At 41.0% G+C, this 23863-nt stretch overlaps 1 protein-coding gene and 1 non-coding gene across 33 annotated transcripts in view; both read right to left on the bottom strand.

Annotated features, from left to right (window-relative positions):
• Positions 1–23863, bottom strand: part of ELMO1 (engulfment and cell motility 1) — a 582820-nt gene that overhangs the window by 303182 nt on the left and 255775 nt on the right. The gene's annotated exons all lie outside the window — the stretch shown is intronic.
• LOC123572678 (small nucleolar RNA U13) lies at positions 6119–6220 on the bottom strand. The gene has a single exon (XR_006697227.1). It is a non-coding gene; the product is annotated as a small nucleolar RNA U13 (small nucleolar RNA).

The raw sequence follows: 23863 nt of genomic DNA, 5'->3' as shown, positions 1-23863 counted from the left end.
TATCTGACTATCACAAACTCAAGTAGGTTTGATAGTTTCAGGACTTTGTGCTTTAAATATTATGGAATAATACAATGTAAAATCAAAAGTGGTTGTTTGCCAAAAATGCAAATACGTGCTTGCATTTGATAATACTTTTGCAGTGATTATGCTATCTTCTCCCTCTGCTGTGTGCTGGTATGTAAAAGAGAGCTGAAATATATTTTCAACAATGAAGAAGGAAGTAAAATATTAAAGGTGACCCTTGGAGATCAGTTTTCATATTACATTTTGTGAAATTCAGTAGATTCCTCTGCTTCTCTTAGATAAGAAATGTTAATGGAACATTTCAATCCTCCACAAATGAATCTTTCCTGAACAGACCTGGAGCATATATGCACAGTCTTTGTAAAACCATTCTGAACATATTTTTATGAAATCCTCCCCTGTCTACAAAATAGCATGATTTTCCTTCCTATTCCCCCTTTTTCCTCCTATTTCCCCACTGGCACCTGATGCAAAGAAGCTTTTGCTGGCTTCACACGCTGTCAGAACAGCAGAGGAGCAGGGCGGTTTAAAGCTGCCACAGGTACTGCTTCTCTCAGTGGCCCCGTATGTTGGAGGTTGGAAGGACTAAGTCAAACGACAGTTCAACGGAATCATGAGTAGCCCCCAAATGTCCCCAGAAGAGCCCACCCTTGAGAGAACAGGTGCCTGGGAATCCTGTGTCCACCAGTCACGTGACTTCTGCCTGTCCAGATGTCCCACCCCAAACTGGCTTTCTGCAGGAGCAAAAGAGCCTGGTCCTTCAGGCCTGATGGTCTTCATCAGGTAAGAGGCTGGCTACTTGCAACAGGTGAGAAGAGCAGACATGGGGGCAGCACAACGTCATGATTGGCAGCACAGAGGTGGAGAGAGACCAACCTGGGTTCCAACGCAATCTTCAGTATCAGTTGATACTCTTAGAAAGTTCACCTCTCTAAAGCCACTTCTTCCCCTATAACACTGCAGAGGTGCTACTCTCTCACTGGCCTGGTGTGAGGGTTAAACGACATGATGCCCAGAAAATGCTCTGAACAGAACCCAGAACCAGGTGGGCCCTGGCGAGGTGGCAGCTGTCAACTATGAGCTTCCAGTCTGGAGTGGCATCAGCATTCTCCACTACATTCTTCTAAAGCTCCCTCTTGAAGAAATCCTGGTTCTTATGCCGTGCCTGGTTCCCTTCAAGACATCAACTGACCTTGAGCTCTTACTAGACTTCAGATGTCATTCATGTGAAGTTTGGCTTTCTCACTGGCTCCAGGATTCTGATTCCCAACACCATTCTGAGCCCACACTTATCTTGAATCCCGTAAACATTGTACTAAAGGAGCCTCCTTCCTGAGACTGTTGAACTGTACATATCTCCATCCCCAGGGTTTTATCAACATAATCAGACAACTAATTAAAGAAGCAAAAGTCACCCAAAATATTGTGGGGATATTCTACCTTCTCTCAGTGAATTAAGGAATGGACATTTTCAGTCTCCTACCCGTATGGTCACTTGTTCTATTTATGAAGATTTCTCTGACAAAGAATTTAATGGCCTTTCTTGTTTTCCACTCATTTATACTTTTGGCAACATCTTACCTGACTTTTGAGTGCTGACTGACTACATAAGAAAATACAGCACTGTACTGTGAGTATTCTGTCAATTCAAAATTCATGACCCTAAACCACTTCAAGTTTGAAACACTTTAATTACTACCTTAAGAAAATGGCTAAGTACACTAGATAAGGTGATCAGTGCAACATTCAAATACACAGGAAATTTCTACTCCCTGATGTCTGTGTGTTTCATTGATTGGTGTTTACCATAAAGGCTTCCACTAAGACATTATAGAAAGCCTTCAGGTAATCAAATAAATACATATCTCAGTTAAGTGTGATGTCATCTTCTACACCATCTCAAGTGAGGGAGGGTTTGTAAATAGATAGGTCAACAGAATAAAAGGGGAGGAGGGAAGGAAAGCAGGGAGAAAAATGGGATTAATGCAAGAGGGAGGGAGGTAAGAGAAAGTGCAGGGTGGGGGTAAACTGGAACCAAGTACATTTAATGCCTGATACACTCAATTGATTCCGAAGAGATCATTCTGAAGACCCAACCATGCGTTTCTGAAGCCTCTGAAAACAGAAAAATCTCCTCAAATCCCCTGAAAGACAAGAATAGTAACTCCAGAAACCACCACACACATTGTTGAGAGCTTAGAAAACCCCACACCAGGTGCTGGAGGAGCAAAGATGAACAGCTGCCTCGTGGGGCACCCCTGCATCCGCAGGCTCTTCTGAAATGTTCTGGCTAGATTCCTTGCACAAGCCCAGCTTCGGCCCCTGAAACTTCCATCCACACAAGGAGAATCATGTGCTAATCACAGGGGAGTCCCTTAATGAAATCTAACTCATGCACAGGTTCAGCAATCTAGTTTTAAACCTCATAAACAGGCATTTTCATCTCTGCAGGTCACTATGAACTACTACCAAGAGCACTTGTCAACCTATAAATACATAACATAATGATGAATAGTAACTATTTCACTTGAGAGGTTTAAAGCTCAACAAAATGAATTTTTTTTTAAAGTTTAAAACAGGACTCATAAAAATACAGAATAAATATATGTCAAGATTTACTCAACTCAATAATGAAGAAACCATCAAGATAATAAGGCTGATCTAAAGAGGACTGATGGAGAATGTGTTTCTAGCCTTTGAAAATGTTAGTAGAAAATTGCTAGGTTACCTGCAAAGCTGGTTAATGTCCTAAAATGCATAAAACATAGGGTTCTTTCTTTCACTAGACAGCTATTGCCAAAAATCTATACAGTAACACACAACTTCCCAGTGTCTATAGACTCCAATTAAGAGTGAAAAACAAAAGTTAAACATAAGGAAGTTCTCCTGAATAATTAAATAATTCTTGGTCAGGTTTATTTATTTAAAAAATGTTCCAATATGATATTGAAAGGATATGCTCCTCTACTTTTTTGCCTTATTTCCAAGTTTTAAATAGTTTTTCTTAACCCATTGGCTATAATTCTACACATTTCAAAGAAAGGAGAATACAGCTATGATTTGAGCCAGTTTCAGTTACCAATACAGATATCTTTCCATTGCTTTTCCTCTCTTCAATAAGAAGGTCATCCTTAAATCAGATTTCTGAATTTCTTACAGTAAAACAAATATTTGAATTATTAGGGGAAAAAGTTTTTTTAACCTGCCACTTAAATGTTCAAATTGAGTCACTTTAGATGTCTTGAAAAAAAATGTATTGTTAATATTTGTGAATAGCAGGCTCTGAAATTGAGGCAACAATTAATAGCCTACCAACCAAAAAAAGTCCAGGACCAGATGGATTCACAGCTGAATTCTACCAGAGGTACAAAGAGGAGTTGGTACCATTCCTTCTGAAACTATTCCAATCAATAGAAAAAGAGGGAATCCTCCCTAACTCATTTTATGAGGCCAACATCATCCTGATACCAAAGCCTGGCAGAGACACAACAAAAAAAGAGAATTTTAGACCAATATCCCTGATGAACATCGATGCAAAAATCCTCAATAAAATACTGGCAAACCGGATTCAGCAACACATCAAAAAGCTTATCCACCATGATCAAGTGGGCTTCATCCCTGGGATGCAAGGCTGGTTCAACATTCGCAAATCAATAAACATAATCCAGCATATAAACAGAACCAAAGACAAGAACCACATGATCATCTCAATTGATGCAGAAAAGGCTTTTGACAAAATTCAACAGCCCTTCATGCTAAAAACGCTCGATAAATTCGGTATTGATGGAACGTACCTCAAAATAATAAGAGGTATTTATGACAAACCCACAGCCAATATCATAGTGAATGGGCAAAAACTGGAAAAATTCCCTTTGAAAACTGGCACAAGACAGGGATGCCCTCTCTCACCACTCCTATTCAACATAGTGTTGGAAGTTCTGGCTAGGGCAATCAGGCAAGAGAAAGAAATCAAGGGTATTCAGTTAGGAAAAGAAGAAGTCAAACTGTCCCTGTTTGCAGATGACATGATTGTATATTTAGAAAACCCCATTGTCTCAGCCCAAAATCTCCTTAAGCTGATAAGCAACTTCAGCAAAGTCTCAGGATACAAAATTAATGTGCAAAAATCACAAGCATTCTTATACACCAGTAACAGACAAACAGAGAGCCAAATCAGGAATGAACTTCCATTCACAATTGCTTCAAAGAGAATAAAATACCTAGGAATCCAACTTACAAGGGATGTAAAGGACCTCTTCAAGGAGAACTACAAACCACTGCTCAGTGAAATCAAAGAGGACACAAACAAATGGAAGAACATACCATGCTCATGGATAGGAAGAATCAATATTGTGAAAATGGCCATACTGCCCAAGGTAATTTATAGATTCAATGCCATCCCCATCAAGCTACCAATGAGTTTCTTCACAGAATTGGAAAAAACTGCTTTAAAGTTCATATGGAACCAAAAAAGAGCCCGCATCTCCAAGACAATCCTAAGTCAAAAGAACAAAGCTGGAGGCATCACGCTACCTGACTTCAAACTATACTACAAGGCTACAGTAACCAAAACAGCATGGTACTGGTACCAAAACAGAGATATAGACCAATGGAACAGAACAGAGTCCTCAGAAATAATACCACACATCTACAGCCATTTGATCTTTGACAAACCTGAGAGAAACAAGAAATGGGGAAAGGATTCCCTATTTAATAAATGGTGCTGGGAAAATTGGCTAGCTATAAGTAGAAAGCTGAAACTGGATCCTTTCCTTACTCCTTATACGAAAATTAATTCAAGATGGATTAGAGACTTAAATGTTAGACCTAATACCATAAAAATCCTAGAGGAAAACCTAGGTAGTACCATTCAGGACATAGGCATGGGCAAAGATTTCATGTCTAAAACACCAAAAGCAACGGCAGCAAAAGCCAAAATTGACAAATGGGATCTCATTAAACTAAAGAGCTTCTGCACAGCAAAAGACACTACCATCAGAGTGAACAGGCAACCTACAGAATGGGAGAAAATTTTTGCAATCTACTCATCTGACAAAGGGCTAATATCCAGAACCTACAAAGAACTCAAACAAATTTACAAGAAAAAAACAAACAACCCCATCAAAAAGTGGGCAAAGGACATGAACAGACATTTCTCAAAAGAAGACATTCATACAGCCAACAGACACATGAAAAAATGCTCATCATCACTGGCCATCAGAGAAATGCAAATCAAAACCACAATGAGATACCATCTCACACCAGTTAGAATGGCGATCATTAAAAAGTCAGGAAACAACAGGTGCTGGAGAGGATGTGGAGAAATAGGAACACTTTTACACTGTTGGTGGGATTGTAAACTAGTTCAACCATTATGGAAAACAGTATGGCGATTCCTCAAGGATCTAGAACTAGATGTACCATATGACCCAGCCATCCCATTACTGGGTATATACCCAAAGGATTATAAATTATGCTGCTATAAAGACACATGCACACGTATGTTTATTGCAGCACTATTCACAATAGCAAAGACTTGGAATCAACCCAAATGTCCATCAGTGACAGATTGGATTAAGAAAATGTGGCACATATACACCATGGAATACTATGCAGCCATAAAAAAGGATGAGTTTGAGTCCTTTGTAGGGACTTGGATGCAGCTGGAATCCATCATTCTTAGCAAACTATCACAAGAACAGAAAACCAAACACCGCATGTTCTCACTCATAGGTGGGAACTGAACAATGAGATCACTCGGACTCAGGAAGGGGAACATCACACACCGGGGCCTATCATGGGGAGGGGGGAGGGGGGAGGGATTGCATTGGGAGTTATACCTGATGTAAATGACGAGTTGATGGGTGCAGCACAGCAACATGGCACAAGTATACATATGTAACAAACCTGCACGTTATGCACATGTACCCTACAACTTAAAGTATAATAATAATAAATAAATTTAAAAAAAAAAAAAAAATATTTGTGAGCATCCTAAGGAAGGGGAGAATCACACTAAGAAATTAAGACATTTCAAAATCTCAAGTTTCTGCTTTTTTTTTTTTTTTTTTCTTTTTCACTTTTCTTCCCACGTCAGATGGGTCATGTGATGACATCATCACAAGATTTGAGGGAGGCACATGTCACACATGAATGTGAAAACCCAATCATCACGCTTAGGAACCAACAGGAACAGCTTTTACTTTTGACTTAGCATTTTGGTTTATGAGCTCAGTAAAAGTCCACAATTCTCATCTGAAACATTAAAAATTCTAGAAATTATATTTAATCATTATCTTTCATTAACTCTAAAATGCACATCTTTTTCCTTTTTTTTTGAGACAGAGTCTCACTCTTGTCGCCCAGGCTGGAGTGCAATGGCACGATCTCGGCTCACTACAACTTCTACCTCCCGGGTTCAAGCAATTCTCCTGCCTCAGCCTCCCGAGCGGCTGGGATTACAAGCGCACGCCATCACGCCTGGCTAATTTTTTTGTATTTTTAGTAAAGACAGGTTTTCACCATGTTTGCCAGGCTGGTCTTGAACTCCTGACGTCAGGTGATCCACTCACCTTGGCCTCCCAAAGTGCTGGGATTACAGGCATGAGCCACCGTGCCTGGCCCAGCCCAGATGCACATTTCTTTTCATCTATTACCAACTCTAAATTTGGGTACAATTTCACAATGAATGGCATCTTTCAATTGCAGTCAGATGGACAGCAGTTGCAAAGCAACTTTCATGTGTGAATATTTAAAAATTCAGCATTGAATTGAATTAGCAGAATGGGTCTCAGCAACTGTAATGAAAACCCTGAGATATACCAAAGCAGTTACTAACCCTAGGCACCAAATGGTTGTTGGAAGTGCTGGGATCTGTTCCTTTACATTCCCAGCCCAGCAACAGTCAGAATTGTGTTAACATGACAAAACTGCAGTGGTAAACAGCTTAAGAACTCAGCATCAGTGAACTAACTTACCCTTTCTTCCTTTCTTGTCTTCCTTCCTTCCTTTCTCTTTTCTTTCTTTCCTTTTTTCTTTCTCTTTCTCCTTCCTTTTTTTTTTTTTTTTTTTTTTGACAGAGTCTCAGTCTGTCACCCAGGCAGGAGTACAGTGGCGCTGTCTCAGCTCACTGCAGTCTGTGCCTCCTGGGTTCAAGCGATTCTTGTGCCTCAGCCTCCCAAGTAGCTGGTATTACAGGCATGTGCCACCTCGCTGGGCTAATTTTTGTATTTTTAGTAGAGATGGGGTTTCACCATGTTGGATAGGCTAGTCTCAAACTCATGGCCTCAAGTGTTCTACCCACCTTGGCTTCCCAAAGTGGTGGGATTACAGGTATGAGCCACCATGCCTGGCTGAACTTTCATTTTTAAAATTTCTTTTTTCCAGAAACTTTGAAGAAAGTGTTAATTCAAAATAAACCAAAATAAAAATTCTTTTAAAACTATTTCACCAATATTCTTTATAGCACAAAGGGCAAATCGTGTAGCAAGTTTAGACACTGAAGAGTTGAGTTGAAAATGATTCAGAAGACTTATATTTTCTTGTGTAGAAGTGTCAGGAGTAAAAGTTACCTGATGTATTTTTCTTGTATTTTTTTACATGTTTATAAGAGTGTTCAATGATAAATACCTATATATCATTAAGTCCAGAGGAGTTCTTTCAATAAATATATTTTTAAAATATATTAGATACACTCAATTCCTTCCTAAAAGATCATTTAAATAATGGGAGGTGCTGGGAAATAGTTTAACTGGCTAGGTTTCTTTTTCTCAGTTGTACATAAACTGTGTATCCACCAATCAGTGGCATCGTGGGCAATAACATATGGACATACAAATATAGATATGGCAGCAATATTTAAATATCTGATTTCTGGGTAAACTTGCCATTAAGTAAAAATAATCCATTAGTTTATTCTTGCAACCAGGCCTTACTTTCTTTTCTAATACATTTTAGACTAATGGGAAGCAATAAAGAATCTAGCTTAGAGAGCTACTTATCCCCCCATCAACTTCTAAACACAATCAGATCCAATCCAAAGACAAAGATCAACAATATTCACCATGTTGGGTCTTTTGTTTTTGAATTTTGTACTATTATCTGCTCAATATATAAGTAAAGTTAGTAAAAATATTTTTAAAACAAAAACTTGTCATTTGGAGGAACATAGTTTTGACATTTAGAAGATACAAGCTGGACAATAATAGAAGCTAGGCGTTATTAGAGCCTCCAATGAGTATACTGTAAGAAAATTTTCAAAGACAGAGCTGAGTTTCCACGACTTAGAGTGAGTACACGCTCTAGGGGAAAAGAAAAAGCAATTCCATATGGAGAGTTTTAATTTTAGATGGCTTCTCTTGTCAGCTTCATTTCTGTTCCTCCCCTTCGTTGAAATTCACTGTTCTCAGAAATTCTGTAAAGGGTTGAGGGTGGAAAGAGAATTGTCCGTGCTTACATTTAAAAAAAAAAAAAGTCATCTCAACCTGAAGTCCTCTTCTGAGGCACTTAAGATAGGTTCAAGAAAAGAAATTTACTCAGTATCTAGGAAATGTTCTCTCTGTATTTATCTGAACATAAGAAAGTCTAAGTGAGACATTTCAAGGCATCCCTCATTTCATTTCCTCCCTGCATTCTTACCCAAAAGACCAAAACACCAAAGCTAGCTTATTATATTATTCCTATTCTTTCACAGACTTCATCAGCTGAATGCAGAAGAGGTAAGATTTGATGTAAATGGAGGAGCTAAGCTGCTATCAGAAAGTACTAATAGCCTTGATTAGGATATTAAGAGTCTATAGCTAGTGGTCAAAAGGCTTGTCCTAGGCAAGTACACTGCCAACAATACCAGAAATAGAACTCAAGACAACTACTCAGTTACCAAGTAGAGCATTTATATGTTACACTGAGAAGGAAAATTGCCATCTTCGTTACAACACTGAAGCTGAAAAAGAAATTTGTTCCATGTACGCATATAAGTACTGCATGCTTGATACAGCAAACAGAGGTTTCCATTGACTATTTTCATTGAGTCCAAATTTCCCTTCACTAGCAGACAGCTCTTACTCATCTCAGCAAGCTGCTCACAGATTGACTTTCTACTGTGCAAAGAGTAGAAGGCAGCAGGGAACTCGGATGCTGAAACAATGAGAAAATTAAGTTGAGATGGATATGTAAGAACCTTCCGTTATAGTAAACAACGTTCACAAGACTTGACTTTCCTCTTCAACACAATGTGAAATGGCATTTCCTGTATCTTAATTTAACCTGCCTAATAAAATGTTTATAAAAGGATTACATCATCTGCAACCATACAGAATTTAAGGCAAACTCATTTAACTCTAGAGATGCACTCTTTGAAATTGCATTTAGAGACTATGTGATATCCAGTATTCTCTGTCCTGGCCAGCATGGACCAGCACCTAGGACTGCAGGCCACCTCTTCTTGTTCATGCTACACCATCTTCTGGTCCCAAGTTACCTTGTGAGGTTTCAAGAAAAAGGACCACTGAGGGAGCACAAGCCACGTCACAGAGATCCCCACTGATGGAAGGAAACAACAGAGTGGATGGCCAAAAACTCTTTGAATGTTATTTCAAATCTGCCTTGGATTATATATTGGACCTATTATAAGGGAATTTATTTCAAATTAAGTAGTGAAGCTACACTGCAAAAGCACAGATAGCTCTTAGTCCACGCTGCTGTTTCTGAGTGAATAATTAAATAAGTGAGCCTGAAGCGGTTTCAGCACAGTCCAAGTTTTCCCTCTCTCTGACCTTCTCCTCCAGCCCTACGGCAGCGTCTTGAGCAGATATAACTCAAAACACAAACCCAACGTGAAATCCTTCTTGATCAAAGCCTGTTAAGCTCAAAACTTATGTAGAGAAGAGAAAAGAAATATTTTATTTTTAAAAGGCCTCTCTTTCCCCTTCAGGCTCCACTGAGAACCACCACCCCAAACCTGAAAGCCCAAAACAGTTAGTGCCTGCTCAGTCGGCTTTAGTGAGGTTAGACAAAGATAAACCACATGGTGGTGGCTTCCCCAAGCCTCAGCAATTCCAAGAATTACTAACTGAATCCATGGCCACATCAGTCCATCTTCTGGTGAAGCTAACGTCATCTGGCTTGTGTCCTGAATAATACCTTAGTGATTATCTGAAGATCATTGATACTCAGCCTTGCTCTCTCTTTGTCCTGACTCTGTCCAATTACCTCATCAAATTCCTTAACGTAGTAAATGAAACCATGATTGGGGGGTTTAAATCTTTAGTCTTGTGCCCCTCCCTATTCTACCCCAACTTATTTTACACATCTCAAGCAAATGAGAGCATCCATTCTATGCTTAATACCCTCCCCCTTCCTTTTTCCTATAAAGGTGCCCATCAGTCATCTCACATTTTTGTTAATCACTACACAACACCAAAGCCGAGAAAAGGACTGGATTCACTGCAACTCTCATTCCGGGAGGCAAACCTACTTCACTATGAATCTCTGTTCATTGTGTTTGGGGTTTAGAGAACTCTATTTAGGAGTCTAGTTTAATCACCAAAAATTGAGCCCCCTAAGATTCACCTGATATATTCAAATGTTTTCTGATGATTTCTAAACAGTCGACGCAGGCACTGCGCCTAAAGAGGAAAGGGTCAGTTTGCCCCTGGGCTCCTGGACACGTCAGTGTGAAGCTTCAGAACTCATCAGCCATCTGTATCGAACGGCTATCTGAGGATGCATGTCAGAGCTCTTGTAATCCAGCATCCAGCAATTGAGCTTAAATGTCACTCCTGGCTAGATATCCAGGCATGCCCTGTGCCCACTAGGTCCCATGGGTACAACAAACTCCAGGCACCAGTACGTGATGTTATTCATTGAACGGCACTCACTTTATGATCTGTGGCTGGCACACTGTTAATTACACGGCAAGGGGAGGTCAATATCAGGCTAAAATGGAACCCAGCTGTCCCACAACATAATCATGTCCACCTGAGACACTGAGCTATCACCCTTAAATCACTTGTAAGCACTAGCTTCCATAGCCTCTCTTCTATCAATAAGCCACACCACAAATACAGTCCCTGAATCCTGCAGTTTTTTAGCATAAAGCGACATTTTCTTAGCATACTCCAAATTTAAAGCCTATTTTCCCAATAAAAGAGGAAAGGGGTCAAGAATGGTAAAAAATCAAAGGGGAAGTGGAATCTAAGATGAAGTGGAAGGAGCAGAGAGAAAGGTGATATAGAAAAAAGGAGTGGGAGGGAAAAAAGGAAGGTGGGAAAAGTAAAGAGAAACAGCATTTAAAACACTGCAGAGACAAAGATCAGCAGAATAATAAGGAGACAAAGCGAAGGAGTGAAAGAAAAATAGGTTGGGTAGTGGTGAGATGAGCATATCCGTAGTGTTTGTTCCTTCCAAATTTTGAATACAGGCTTCAGAGCAAGCTGTTCACTACTATCAACACCTTGTGCAATGCAAATTAGTCACTACCAAATCTCTTTACATTTGTCTGGAATGGCATGACAATAGTAACGCATCACAGAAGGCACTGTCAGGTCACAGAGTCAGTCCTCCCTTTAGGACAGCTGAAACCAAACAGCAGTTGATACAGGAGGCCCACCATGGGGTTATACCGAGGGTCACCTTCCAACAGGTTTCTTAACCCTCTGGGGACACCTGGCTTTCACTCTTCCCCATGCCCAACACAAAACTCAACAGGCCGGGCACTGTGGCTCACACCTGTAATCCCAGCACTTGGGGAGGCCAAGGCAGGCAGATTGCCTGAGCTCAGGAGTTCAAGACCAGCCTGGGAAACATGGTGAAACCTTGTCTCTACTAAACATACCAAAAATTAGCTGGGTGTGATGGTGCACACCTGTTATCCCAGCTACTCAGGAGGCCGAGGCACCAGAATCACTTGAACCCAGGAGGCAGAGGTTGCAGTGAGCCGAGATTGTACCACTGCACTCCAGCCTGGGCGACAGAGTAAGATTCTGTCTCAAAAAAACACAAAAAACAAAAACAAAAAATGACTCATGATCACTTTAGAATGGACAGTGTCTCTGTTCTCAGTGTAGAAGATCACAGTTACCTTTAGTTCCAAGTTGAACTGCAATACTTGAAAATGATTTTCACAGCAGCATAGGATTCAGATTAGATGTAAGAAAGAACTTTCAAGTGATGTTTAGAATGATATGCAGGAGATCGTGGCTGGTTCTACAATAGTCTTTGGATATAACTGAGAATATATTGTCATTTACTAGATATAATTTCAGTAAAGTCTACAATGGGCTAGACAAATTAATTTCAGAATGGCCTTTAACATCCCAACAATTTCCCAAGCTCCCCAAAGACTCATCGACTGTTATACTTTCACTATTCAGTTATTTCCTAGAAGAGCTTCCTCAGAATCCTAACAATACTTTCACAAAAAGGACAGCTTCCTTATTGTCCCCTCCTCCCTATGCATTGACAAAGCACTTTCTTATAAATGACAATGTGCTAAAAATAGTCACAAATAAAACAAAAAAAAGGAACATATAGCCTAACCACTATGAAAGTCTCCAAATACTTTGATCTATTGCAGTGAGATAACTGAAAAAGAAAGAGAAAGCTGTAAGAATAAAAATGCACAATATTTCTTGCAAAAATACTAGAACACTGAATGTCCAGTAATTAAAAATATCAAAATATATACAATGCATCAACTCAATGGAATGAACAGCCATAAAAGTAACTGTGGTATAACAATATGAAAAAGTGCTTGTGAGATAACGCTTCAAATAAAATATAGAATACTCTCTTCCCTCCTATTACAATTATTTTACCATTTACAAAATGACCAAAAACTGGAAGGAAACAGAAAACAAAAATAACAGATGCACTGTAATGGAAACATGGAACTGATTTTCTTTTATTTCTGTATTACTTTTATTCTGATATTTGTTGCAGTAAATGAAAGTTAGAAGATCAAGTAAAGAAGGGAAAAGGAAAACACAGTTACAGCTTTTAGAAGACTATACAATCAATGTCACACAATACTGGCATAGACCAATATGGAAGACACAGCTCAATGAGAAAATACGGATATGGTGTAGCCATTAAAAATGCTTAGGAAGGTCTGTAGATGTATCTTGCAGTGGGAAAAGTGACCCATGCAGAAATGGACATTGTATGTTACAAACTAGATAAAAGGTGGGAGGAAGAGTTTCCAGTGGAACTGAAATTAAGAGCTTCAAGGAATTAAAGAAGACCACTTTTCCAAATAGATAGGCAGAGTGAGAACGCTAAACATAGTATGTTCTAGCAGAAGATTGTCAGATAAAGCAAATCTGAGATTTTACTTTCTCTGCCCTATCAAGAAAAGTTTCTGCACATAGTGGCTTATAAAACTCATGATACTGACAGGTGACAAAGTGCTAGCAGCCCTCACTCTCAGCGCCTTCTCAAGCCTGGGTGTCCACTCTGGCCACACTTGAGGAGCCCTTCAGCCTGCCGCTGCACTATAGGAGCCCCTCTCTGGGCTGGCTGAGGCCAGAGTCGGCTCCCTCTGCTTGCAAGGAGGTGTGGAGGGAAAGGCGTGGGGGAGAACTGGGGCTGCTGCACAGTGCTCGAGGGTCAGCGGGAGTTCTCAGTGGGCGCAGCCTCGCTGGGCCTGCACTCCAAGTGGCTGGCCAGTGCCACTGGCCCCGGACCTGAGAGGCTTAGCACCTGGGCCAGCGGCTGTGGAGGGTGCGCCCGGTCCCTCAGCAGTGCTGGCCCGCGGCACTGTGCTCGAATTCTAGTTGGGCCTCAGCCACCTCCCTGCAGGGCAGGGCTCAGGACCTGCAGCCCCCAATGCCCAAGCCACCCCACCCCCACTCCCCATATGGGCTCCCACATGGCCCGAGACTCCCAGACAGGCGCGGCCCCCTGCTCTGTGGTGCCTGGTCCCGTCCACTGCCCAAGGGCTGAGGAGTGCCGCTGCAGGGTGCAGGACTGGTGGGCACCTCTGTCTGCGGCCCCAGCGTGTGAGCCACTTGGCAAAGCCAACTGGGCTCCTGAGTGGGGTGGGGACTTGGAGAACTTTTATGTCTAGCTAGAGGATTGGAAATGCACCAATCAGCACCCTGTCAAAACAAACCAATCAGCTATCTGTAAAATGGACTAATCAGCAGGATGTGGGTGGGGCCAGATTAGGGAATAAAAGCGGACTACCTGAGCCAGTAGCCGCAACCCGTTCGGGGTCACTGCTGCTCACTCTTTGGGTCTGTGCCACCTTTATGAGCTGTAACACTGCAAACGTCTGCAGCTTCACTCCTGAAGTCAGCGAGACCACAAACCCACCAGAAGGAAAAAACTCCAGACACATCTGAACATCTGAAGGAACAAACTCTGGACACACCATCTTTAAGAACTGTAACACTCACCATGAGGGTCTGCGGCTTCATTCTTAAGTCACCGAGACCAAGAACCCACCAATTCCAGACACAATACTCTGTGGCAATGGTTGCCAAACGCATTCACACACAAAACAAAAAATGCAATTAAAAACATCATGAGCACAAGAAAGTACAAAGAAGTGGCATGGGAATAGTGCTTCTTTCAATAGTTCTCAAACTTCAGAGCTAATTAAATTTATTTGTTTTCCCCAATTGGAAGCATAGTAATTAGGGATATTCAAGTTACAGCACAATAATTTAAAATGTATTTTGAGAATTTGAATTAAATCTTAGGAAATAAGCAAAAGTGACCTTCCTTCTAAAGACTGACTTTGTTTTTTAAACTATTTGTATTTGTTTTACTCTGTTATGTGTCACATTTCATTCCTGTCACTCTGTGTTCAAGAGAACACTACTTAAAGATTTCTAATTTAGTGTGTACCTAATGAGAGAAAGCTAGAGAATGATTGCTCCAGCTGCTGGGTGGTCATGGATTGATTAAGGTTTGTGGATTACTCTGGCCCTTCTTTTCCTTGACTCACTGTTTACTATGTGGTATATACTGGGACCTAGAGAGATCATAAGTGAAAGGAAATTGGATAAAATCTGTATCTATATTTTTCTTTGTATTTGAAGGGGAGGCTTACATTATAGATTGAAATCAGCTTTCTAAAATATCCACAGATCCATCAAACCGAATAAATGCCCTTCCCCCAAACTCAAGGCAGCCAATGCATGATTCAGGAGGGAGTTAGGCACTGGGGAACTTCCTGTGATGGCTAATTTTACATGTCAACTTGCCTGGGCCAAGGAACACCCAGATAGCTGGTGAAGCACTATCTCGGTGTGTCTGTGACTGTCTCTGTGAGAGATTAGTAGTATATTAGTCCATTTTCATGCTGCTGATAAAGACATACCCGAGACTGGGTAACTTACAAAGAAAAAGAGGTTTAATGGACTCTCAGTTCCACATGGCTGCGGAGGCCTCACAATCATGGAGGAAGGTGAAAGGCACATCTTACATGGCAATAGGCAAGGAGAGAATGAGAACCAAGCAAAAGGGGAAACATCTTACAAAACCATCAGATCTCGTACGACTTATTCACTATCACGAGAACAGCATGGGGGAAACTGCCCCCATGATTCAATTATCTTTCATTGGGTTGTTCCCGTAACACATGGGGATTATGGGAGCTACAATTCAGGAGGAGATTTGGGTGAGGACACAGCCAAACTGTATCAATTAACATTTGAATTGGTGAACTGAATCATGCAGATGGTTCCCCAGTGTGGAAAGGCACCATCCTGTCCACTGAGGGCTCAAATAAGGTGTAGGAAGATGGAATTCACTCTCTACCTGACTGCCTGAGCTGGAACACCAATCTTCTGCCTTTGGTCCTCCTGGTTCTCAGGCCTTCAGACCAGCCTGGAATCCATACTAGCAGCTCTCTGATCTCCAGCTCTCCACTGGCTTTCGTGTGTGTGTGTGTGTGTGTGTGTGTGTGTGTGTGTGTGTGTGTGTCTGTGTGTGTCTCTGTGTGTGTATATATCTTACTGGTTCTGTTTCTCTGAAGAACCTTGACGAATACACTCACTCAATCACTTTTCCTCTTGCATTATTTCTTCCAGTGTATAACATTTTACAAAGTGATACACCCATGCTTTTCAAGTGGAGTTGAAGAAAGTACTTAGGGTAGAGAAAGCAATGCTCTGAGTTGATATTCTTTGATGGGGATATCCCATACTATACAGATAACTTAAGCAGGTTCTAAGGATTTTGCATGAAAAAACAAGTAACCGATCCACATCATTCCACTTTAAAAAGCAGTACAGGCCAGGTGTGGTGCTCACATCTATAATCCCAGCACGTTGGGAGGTAGGATAATTGCTTGAGCCTAGGAGTTCGAGAACAGCCTGGGAAAAACACGGAAAAACCCCCATCTCTGGCTGGGTGCGGTGGCTCACACCTGTGATCTCAGCACTCTGGGAGGCCGAGGTGGGCGGATCACCTGAGGTGAGGAGTTCAAGACCAGCCTGGCTATGGTGAAACCCTGTCTCTACTAAAAATACAAAAAATTAGCCGGGCGTGGTGGTGCACGCCTGTAATCCCAGCTACTCGAGAGGCAGAGGCAGGAGAATCACTTAAACCCAGGAGGCGGAGGTTGCAGTGACCCGAGATCACGCCATTGCACTTCAGCCTGGGCAACAAGAATGAAACTCTCTGTCTCAAAACAAAAACGAAAAAACAAACAAAAAATCCAAAACTCCATCTCTTCAAAAAAAGAAAAAATAAAGAAAAAATTAGGCAGGCATGGTGGCGCCTGTAGTCCCAGCTACTCAGGAGGCTGAGGTGGGAGGATCGCTTGAGCCCAGGAGGCAGAGCTTGCAGTGAGCTGAGATCACACCACTGCACTCCAGCCTGGGCAACAGAGCCAGACTCCGTCTCAAAAATTTTTTTTAATTAAAAAAAAACAGTATTAGCACCACAGAAAGATATTTGAAACTACACAATACAAGAGAATAAAAATTGTAAAAGTCAGGAGAGATGTACCACCTCATACGTTGTGGCAAAGGCACTTTGCCTCTGTAAGCTTCTCTCCAAAAACCTATAACACCAGTCTAACCATGAGAAATAACAGACAAACCCAAATTGAAGAACAATCTATAAAACACATGACCGGACTTCCTAGGAAATATCAAGGCCATTAAAAACAAGGAAAGACTGAGAAGCTGTCGCAGGTTGAATGAAGCTATGACAACTAAATGCTATCTGGGATCCGAGGAAAGAAAAAGGACATCAGGGAAAAACCTGGTGAAATCCTGAAACACTCTGCTGTTTGGTTAACAGGATCATACACTGTTAATATTTGGTTTTGATAAATGTACTTTGTGTAAGACATAATGTGTATGATATTAGCATTGCTGGAAGCTAGGTAAAGGGAACAGGATAACACCCTGTACTATGGTTCCAATGGTTCAGTCAACCCCAAATTATTTCCAAATAGATAGCTTAAGAAAAAAACGCAATAGATAAGTTTTTTTTTTTTAGAGGGAACAGACTGGCAAGAGGAATTTTGTTCACGTGGCTTAAAAGTAATCCAAATTTCATCTGAATGTTTGCAGACAGCTTTTTTTTTTTTTTTGAGATGGAATTTCACACTGTCTCCCAGGCTGGAGTGCAGTGGTGCAATCTTGGCTCACTGCAACCTCCGCCTCAAGGGTTCAAGTGATTCTCCTGCCTCAGCCTCCTGAGTATCTGGGATTATAGGCGTCCACCACCATGACCGGCTAATTTTTTGTATTTTTAGTACAGATGGGGTTTCACTACGTTGGCCAGGCTGGTCTCGACCTCCTGACCTTGTGATCCATCTGCTTCGACCTCCTAAAGTGCTGGAATTACAGACGTGAGCCACCGCGCCCGGCCTTGCATATAGCTCTTTGAACTTTAAAAACAAAAGGCAAAATCTTTTAGGAAAAGCTGAATTATCAAATACATGTGAATGGGGAAAGAGGAACAAAGACTTGGGTAAGGCTGGCTACACGGATGAAAGAAAACAGTGGAAAGATAGATAATCACTTCCTTGGATCTACTGCTAAGATTAGCTGTAAATTCGTAATAATGTACACAAAAGAAATCAGCAACATATCAAAATTGAGATTGTCAATTTATTCTCCAGGTAGCAAGGTGCTTTTGCTTGGCAGAGGAAGTTACACAGCGAGGTAAAGAAAAGGATTCATCCTTCCAGGCAAAGTGTGCAGGAGCCCAGCAGGCGGCCTGGGGAATTTTTCACCATGCCATAGAAGACTGACTTAATCCTCTTAAGAACGTACGTTGTAAATTGTCATTTTTCTCACTCAGCATCTGACAGTGAATGAACATATAGCAAATTCCATTTGGTCAACGGTATGAAAGAATGATTTGAACCCAAACGGCTGCACAATGTGCTTCTGCATCACCATCTTCCAGTCTTGAAGCCATAAACCTCCCATTTGATGATGCCCGAAACTAAAGGAATAGTGTCAGATTTTCCACGGTCTTCAGGAAACTGGCCCTCATATCACTAAAGCCCACAGAATTGGGACAGCTTTACAATGTAAGGCTAAAAACTGCCATCACTGGTTTTTGTAGGGGTAATAGGATAATCAATGTTCCTAAGTTTAGCATGTGGAAATCAGGACCCGTTTTCCCTTAGGAGGGAGATGATATATAAGAACTTGAATCTAATCATGAAAAGCATTAGCTAAATCCAAATTGAGAGAGATGATGCACAAAACCATGGTCTGTACTCTCCCAGAAATGTCAAGGTCAAAGAACACACAGAAAGGCAAAGCGCTATTCCAGATCAAAGGAGAGCACAAAGGAAGACAGCTAAATCCACACAGGACGGAGGACTGCATCCTGGTCTAGGAAAGAAAAAGTGTACAGAAAATTTGATGAATTTTGAGTCATGACTGTGGATTAGATAATAGAACTGTATGAATGTTACATGTTCAGGTTTTTATAATTGCCCATAGGGCCATATTAGGAAATACATACCTACTAAAGTATTTAGTGCTAAAGGGGCACAATGTCTCCATCAGGCTCTAAAGTGTTTTTTGGGGGGAAAATGTATGTATACACACACATGCACATACACACACACATGCACACACCCACACACATGCACACACACATGCGCGCACACACACACAGAGAAAGTGAACACCAGGGAGAAAATGAGGCAAAAGGTAAACAGTGAATGTATCTGGCTGAAGGTTATGCAGAGTTCCTTGTACCATTCTTGTAATTTTTTTCCTAGTTTAAAATCTCATCGAAATAGAAACTTAAAAAAATAATGATTTTTGGAACTAGAGGGTGATTGTGCAGTATTACAAATGTACTAAATGAACTGTCTACTTGAACATGTTTAATTTTATGTTATGTGAATTTCACCTCAGTATATAAAAATAATAACGAAGAGTCCCAAGAGACTCTCCATAATTCCAGTGGCCACAGTTGCCTGGACTCAAAATGGGGACAAGTGACAGGCATAAAGTGTTAGATGGCAAACCCTTAGCATGCCCAGTGGCCACAAGTCAGCCTCCCTAAAACAGGGGCCAACTTTTTGTCCTGAGAACTGTCTCTGAACCTACTCCAAGCCTCTACTCATCCCAGGTCCAGGCTAAGTCACCGAGAAGGAGGATGCCCGCCTCACCCCTGCAGGGTGGCTGTTCACCACACCTGCCCCTCTGTGGGCTACTCTTCACATTTTAATTAAATCATCGGGCACTTCCTGAGGCAGCTCTGTCTTGCATTTTCAGACTGGATGGCCTTTGAGTGTCCCCGTATGAGCCAAGACTTTTGACAGAAATGCAATCCTAGTTACAGAAACAAGAGGCCAACTTATATGAAATTGAACTGGGAGGTACGTATAAAGACCATTATACACAGGACATAATACCACGTTCCACAAGTAAAGAAATTCTCAATAAATACTTGTCGAAAAAAGAAAGCAGGAATGTATTGCAGCCCTCACATCACAGATGAGTATGTGATGCTCAGAGAGGTTAAGTATTTTGCCCAGGGTCACAGCTAGTAAGTGCCTAACTGAGGTTTGATTGAAGGTCAGCAAACTAAAGTCAGTACTTTGAACAGTGACCTCCAATTACTACCATGTTTCTTTGAGAAAATACGGTGTAACTTACGGTTGCAACAGGCACTGCTGAGCACTGCATCCCTAGTAAAGGAAAGAGTTATTTTTTTCTGCAGAGAAAACACAGAATACACATAAAATACCTGCTTATAAAGTACCAGATATTTCAAATGTGTATGCCAACATATAAGCTGTATTTCCCCTCTCCAATTGCCCCCCTCTCAAATAAGAAAAAAAATTAAAAACACGTTTACATCCGTTTTGCCCAAACTTGGATGATCAGGCTTGGAAGGTAAGAGGTGACCAGCTAAGGGATGGGGTTTGGTGTGAGTTTCCCACCCTCCCAGGCTCCTAAGTCCAAAGGCATGGGAAGGTGCTGCCCCCTCGTGACGACATGAGGTAATCAGCTCAGTACAGTGAAGACTAGCGCTTCACACCCTCTCAGAGTTTGGTAACACTGGCAGAGTTTCAGAGTTTCATACACTGGCAGATATGGTAGGGCAGATTCTAAGCAATCACTGTAACAATCACAATCCCACCCCATTCACTTGCACTTAAATGTACTCTTGAGGCAGGGAGAGAAAATGGCAGCGGAACAGCTCTCAGCACATAAAAGGTGGGAAAAGGCTAAAAATGATAACATAGGAAGGTAAATAGATCACGAGTGCTCTTGCTCTCTCTCCTTTCTTCCCTCCCTTCTCTCCCTCTCTCTCTCTCCCCTTTCTCTCCTCCCTTCTCTCTCTCTCTTCCTCCCCCTCCTCTCTCTCTCTCTCTTCCTCCCCATCCTCTCTCTCTCTCTTTCTTCCTGCCCCTCCTCTCTCTCTCTCTCCCTTGACAGGCACTTTTGCATTTGCATTCCTGAGTTCTCTTAACCTTTTACTTAGAGTGGTGCAGTATGGTTTAGAGTAAATAAATTTTAAAAGCCCAGAGGCTTAGGAATGATACAATTATCACTGAATTTTGGTGTCCCTTCTTACCCTGTGTTAGACTCTGGGCAGGTTACTCAACCTCAGTATAGTATTTTTAGATATAAAACCACTTTCACCAGTTAGCTGTGAGAAGAGTGTCAAACACGGTGGAGGGGCCCTCATATGTGGTAAGTATGTTTAGTTCCTCTTTCCCTCTAGGCAGGCACTCCATAAGGACGGCTCATAACTTTGCTATGCTCTTTTTTTTTTTTTTTTCTGGAGAAACCCTATAAAAATGTCAAAAAGGACTAACACACGGAAAACAGGTTTGAAATGCAGAGACCAACCTGCATGGAGTCGAAGTGATTGGTGTGTTGACACACTATTATGGAATAATTTTAAACAGAAATATAAGTTTAGGAGCAGACATCCTAAAAACTGCCCAGAAGGCCTAATGAAGGAAGGGAAGCTGCTGAAGAGGAGGACGATCTGGCACAGACGAAGAAGGAGGAGGAGGAAGGAGGAGGAAGAACAGGTTCAACGAGAGTGAGCAACATGTTCATTTTCACAGCAACTAAACACATCAAACAAAAATAAAACCCAGCTATAAATAGTAAACATTCTGCCAGTGTACTGGGTAAATAATATTGTTTCAGTAATTAATGTCATTTTTTATAAACCGCCCCTAAAGCATTTACAATAAGGATGTGACAATGAGGAGGAAGAGGCAGGGGGAGAAGAGGACGGACCCAGGGCCCCAGAGCTTTATTTGTTCATACACTACACATGAATCCAACTTTTATCAGGGAAAGAGATAAGAAAGGCCTAGAAGCTGACCTCCTGTTACTCAGGACCCAGCAAAGGAGCGAAAAGGAGGTAAATTGGAATTTTCTCTATAAAGCACAACAGCACAGAGGTGCTCACAGCAGGACAGAAGCAGCAGGAAAGAGGGAAGGGTCATAGTCTATGTCCCCCAACTCCCTCAACTTTCTGACTTCACTAAGTACTGCATTCCAGACTTATTTTTTTTTTCTCAAGGCCAAAGAGAATAAGGTTTAGAAGATGAAAAGGTAGACAGAATTGTCCTATCTGCTTCTATTTCACTGGTAAAAGTATAATAAAATAAAGGCAAAATACCTTATCTTTACCCTTATAAAATAATAGCTTACATTTGTAAAAGATCTATTATATATTATTACGTACAACTTCAGATATTTTATTTTTTGTTTCTAGAATTTCCATTTGGTTGCTTCCTACCATTTCCATTTCTCTACCAACACCTGTTCTCTGCTAAGATTCTCATTCGTTGAAAACATGGTTTGTTTTTCTCACTGGGGATAGTTATTACAGTCATTTTAAACCTTTTGTCTGTTAGTTTCAACATCTGGTTCATCTGGGAGCTGGAGCTGATTGATTTTCTTTTGTCCTCATTCTCCATGATCTGAGAATTTTTTATTCTTTTCCAGATATTATAAATGTTAGGTGGTGAAAATTCTGGATTCTGTTTTTTTTCCAATGAGTGTTGCTTCCTTTGTTTTAGCAGATAGTTCTCTTGTCTGTGCACAAACTGCAAACTGTTTCTAGGGCTACAACTCTGGTCTTAGTGAGATCTTCTGTCCATAGCTAGGGTGCTTTGAGTAGGCTCTATGCATGTGTGGTTCAGAGTCAGAGATGTTGGGAGATATGGTTTAGGGGTACCCTCTCTGGCCACCTTTGTGGTCTGGTTCCAGGCACTAATGAAACAACTGAAGACACTTGTTGATATGGGCTCCTATAATTGCTCTACACAGTCAAGGCCAAAAATGAATATGTTACCTGGAAAACCATACTTTCCAGAGGACAAAATTATTGCAAGCCAAGGGTTAAAATATCCATTTAAATCAAACTGCTTTGGCTGAAACCTTTTACTATGTTTATGAAGTCCATCACGGCATGGTGGCTCACACCTATAATCCCAGCACTTTGGAAGGCAGAGGTGGGCAGATCGCTTGAGCCTGGGAGTTTGAGATTGGCCTGGGTAATACAGCAAAACCCTATCTCTACCCCCCAAAAAAGACAAAAATTAGCCCTGGTGTAGTGGCATGTTACTCAGGAGGCTGAGTTGGGAGGATCACTTGACCCCAGGAGGGTGAGTCTACAGTAAGCCATGATCATGCCACAGCACGCCAGCTGGGACAAAAAAGTGAGACGCTGTCTCAAAAGAAAAAAAATAATCCATCACAAATTACTTCATTGCTATCCTTTTTTCTCTTGTTCTACATATTTGACTAATCTTCATATCTATTAAATAGGAACTCATAATTTATAACGAGTCTGTCTAAATTATAACTAGATGGACAAATAGAGTATAGGCTAATGTAAAACATTTTGCATTTCCTCTCCCATCATGTCATTAAAAACTGTCTTAAAGAGCAGAGTTATTGTGAGTCAAATATGATAGCCTAAAGGCAAAGAATCTACAGATTATGTTGAATTTGTGGCCAATCTTTATTCTTAGCAGAGCAGCAGCTAGCTAGAGTTTTAAATTAGAAACCACTTCTACGCTGATATTACAATAGAATTTGATACTGAGCCCAGAATATTTAATAGGGAGGTCTAAATAGTATCATTTGTAGAGATGAAAGCTTTAATATTACTCATTCTTTCCATTTACTAGTTGTTAAAATAACACTGTACTTCAATTTTCTTAAAGTAAATGAATAGAGCTCAAAAATAATAAATAAGTATTTATGTGATATCTGAGTTCCAAGTAAAGGTCCACTTTCTGGGCAGGGGGTCGTAGTGGGCATGGTAAACCCACTCATATCACCCTAGATTCAAGCTTTTGTTGGAAAAACAGTACTGTATGTATATACATACCATATATATAATGTGGAAGGACCACATA

This window comes from Macaca fascicularis, chromosome 3 (assembly GCF_037993035.2).
Source record: "Macaca fascicularis isolate 582-1 chromosome 3, T2T-MFA8v1.1".
Taxonomy (NCBI): Eukaryota; Metazoa; Chordata; class Mammalia; order Primates; family Cercopithecidae; genus Macaca; species Macaca fascicularis.
This window is presented reverse-complemented; position numbering and strand designations above follow the sequence as displayed.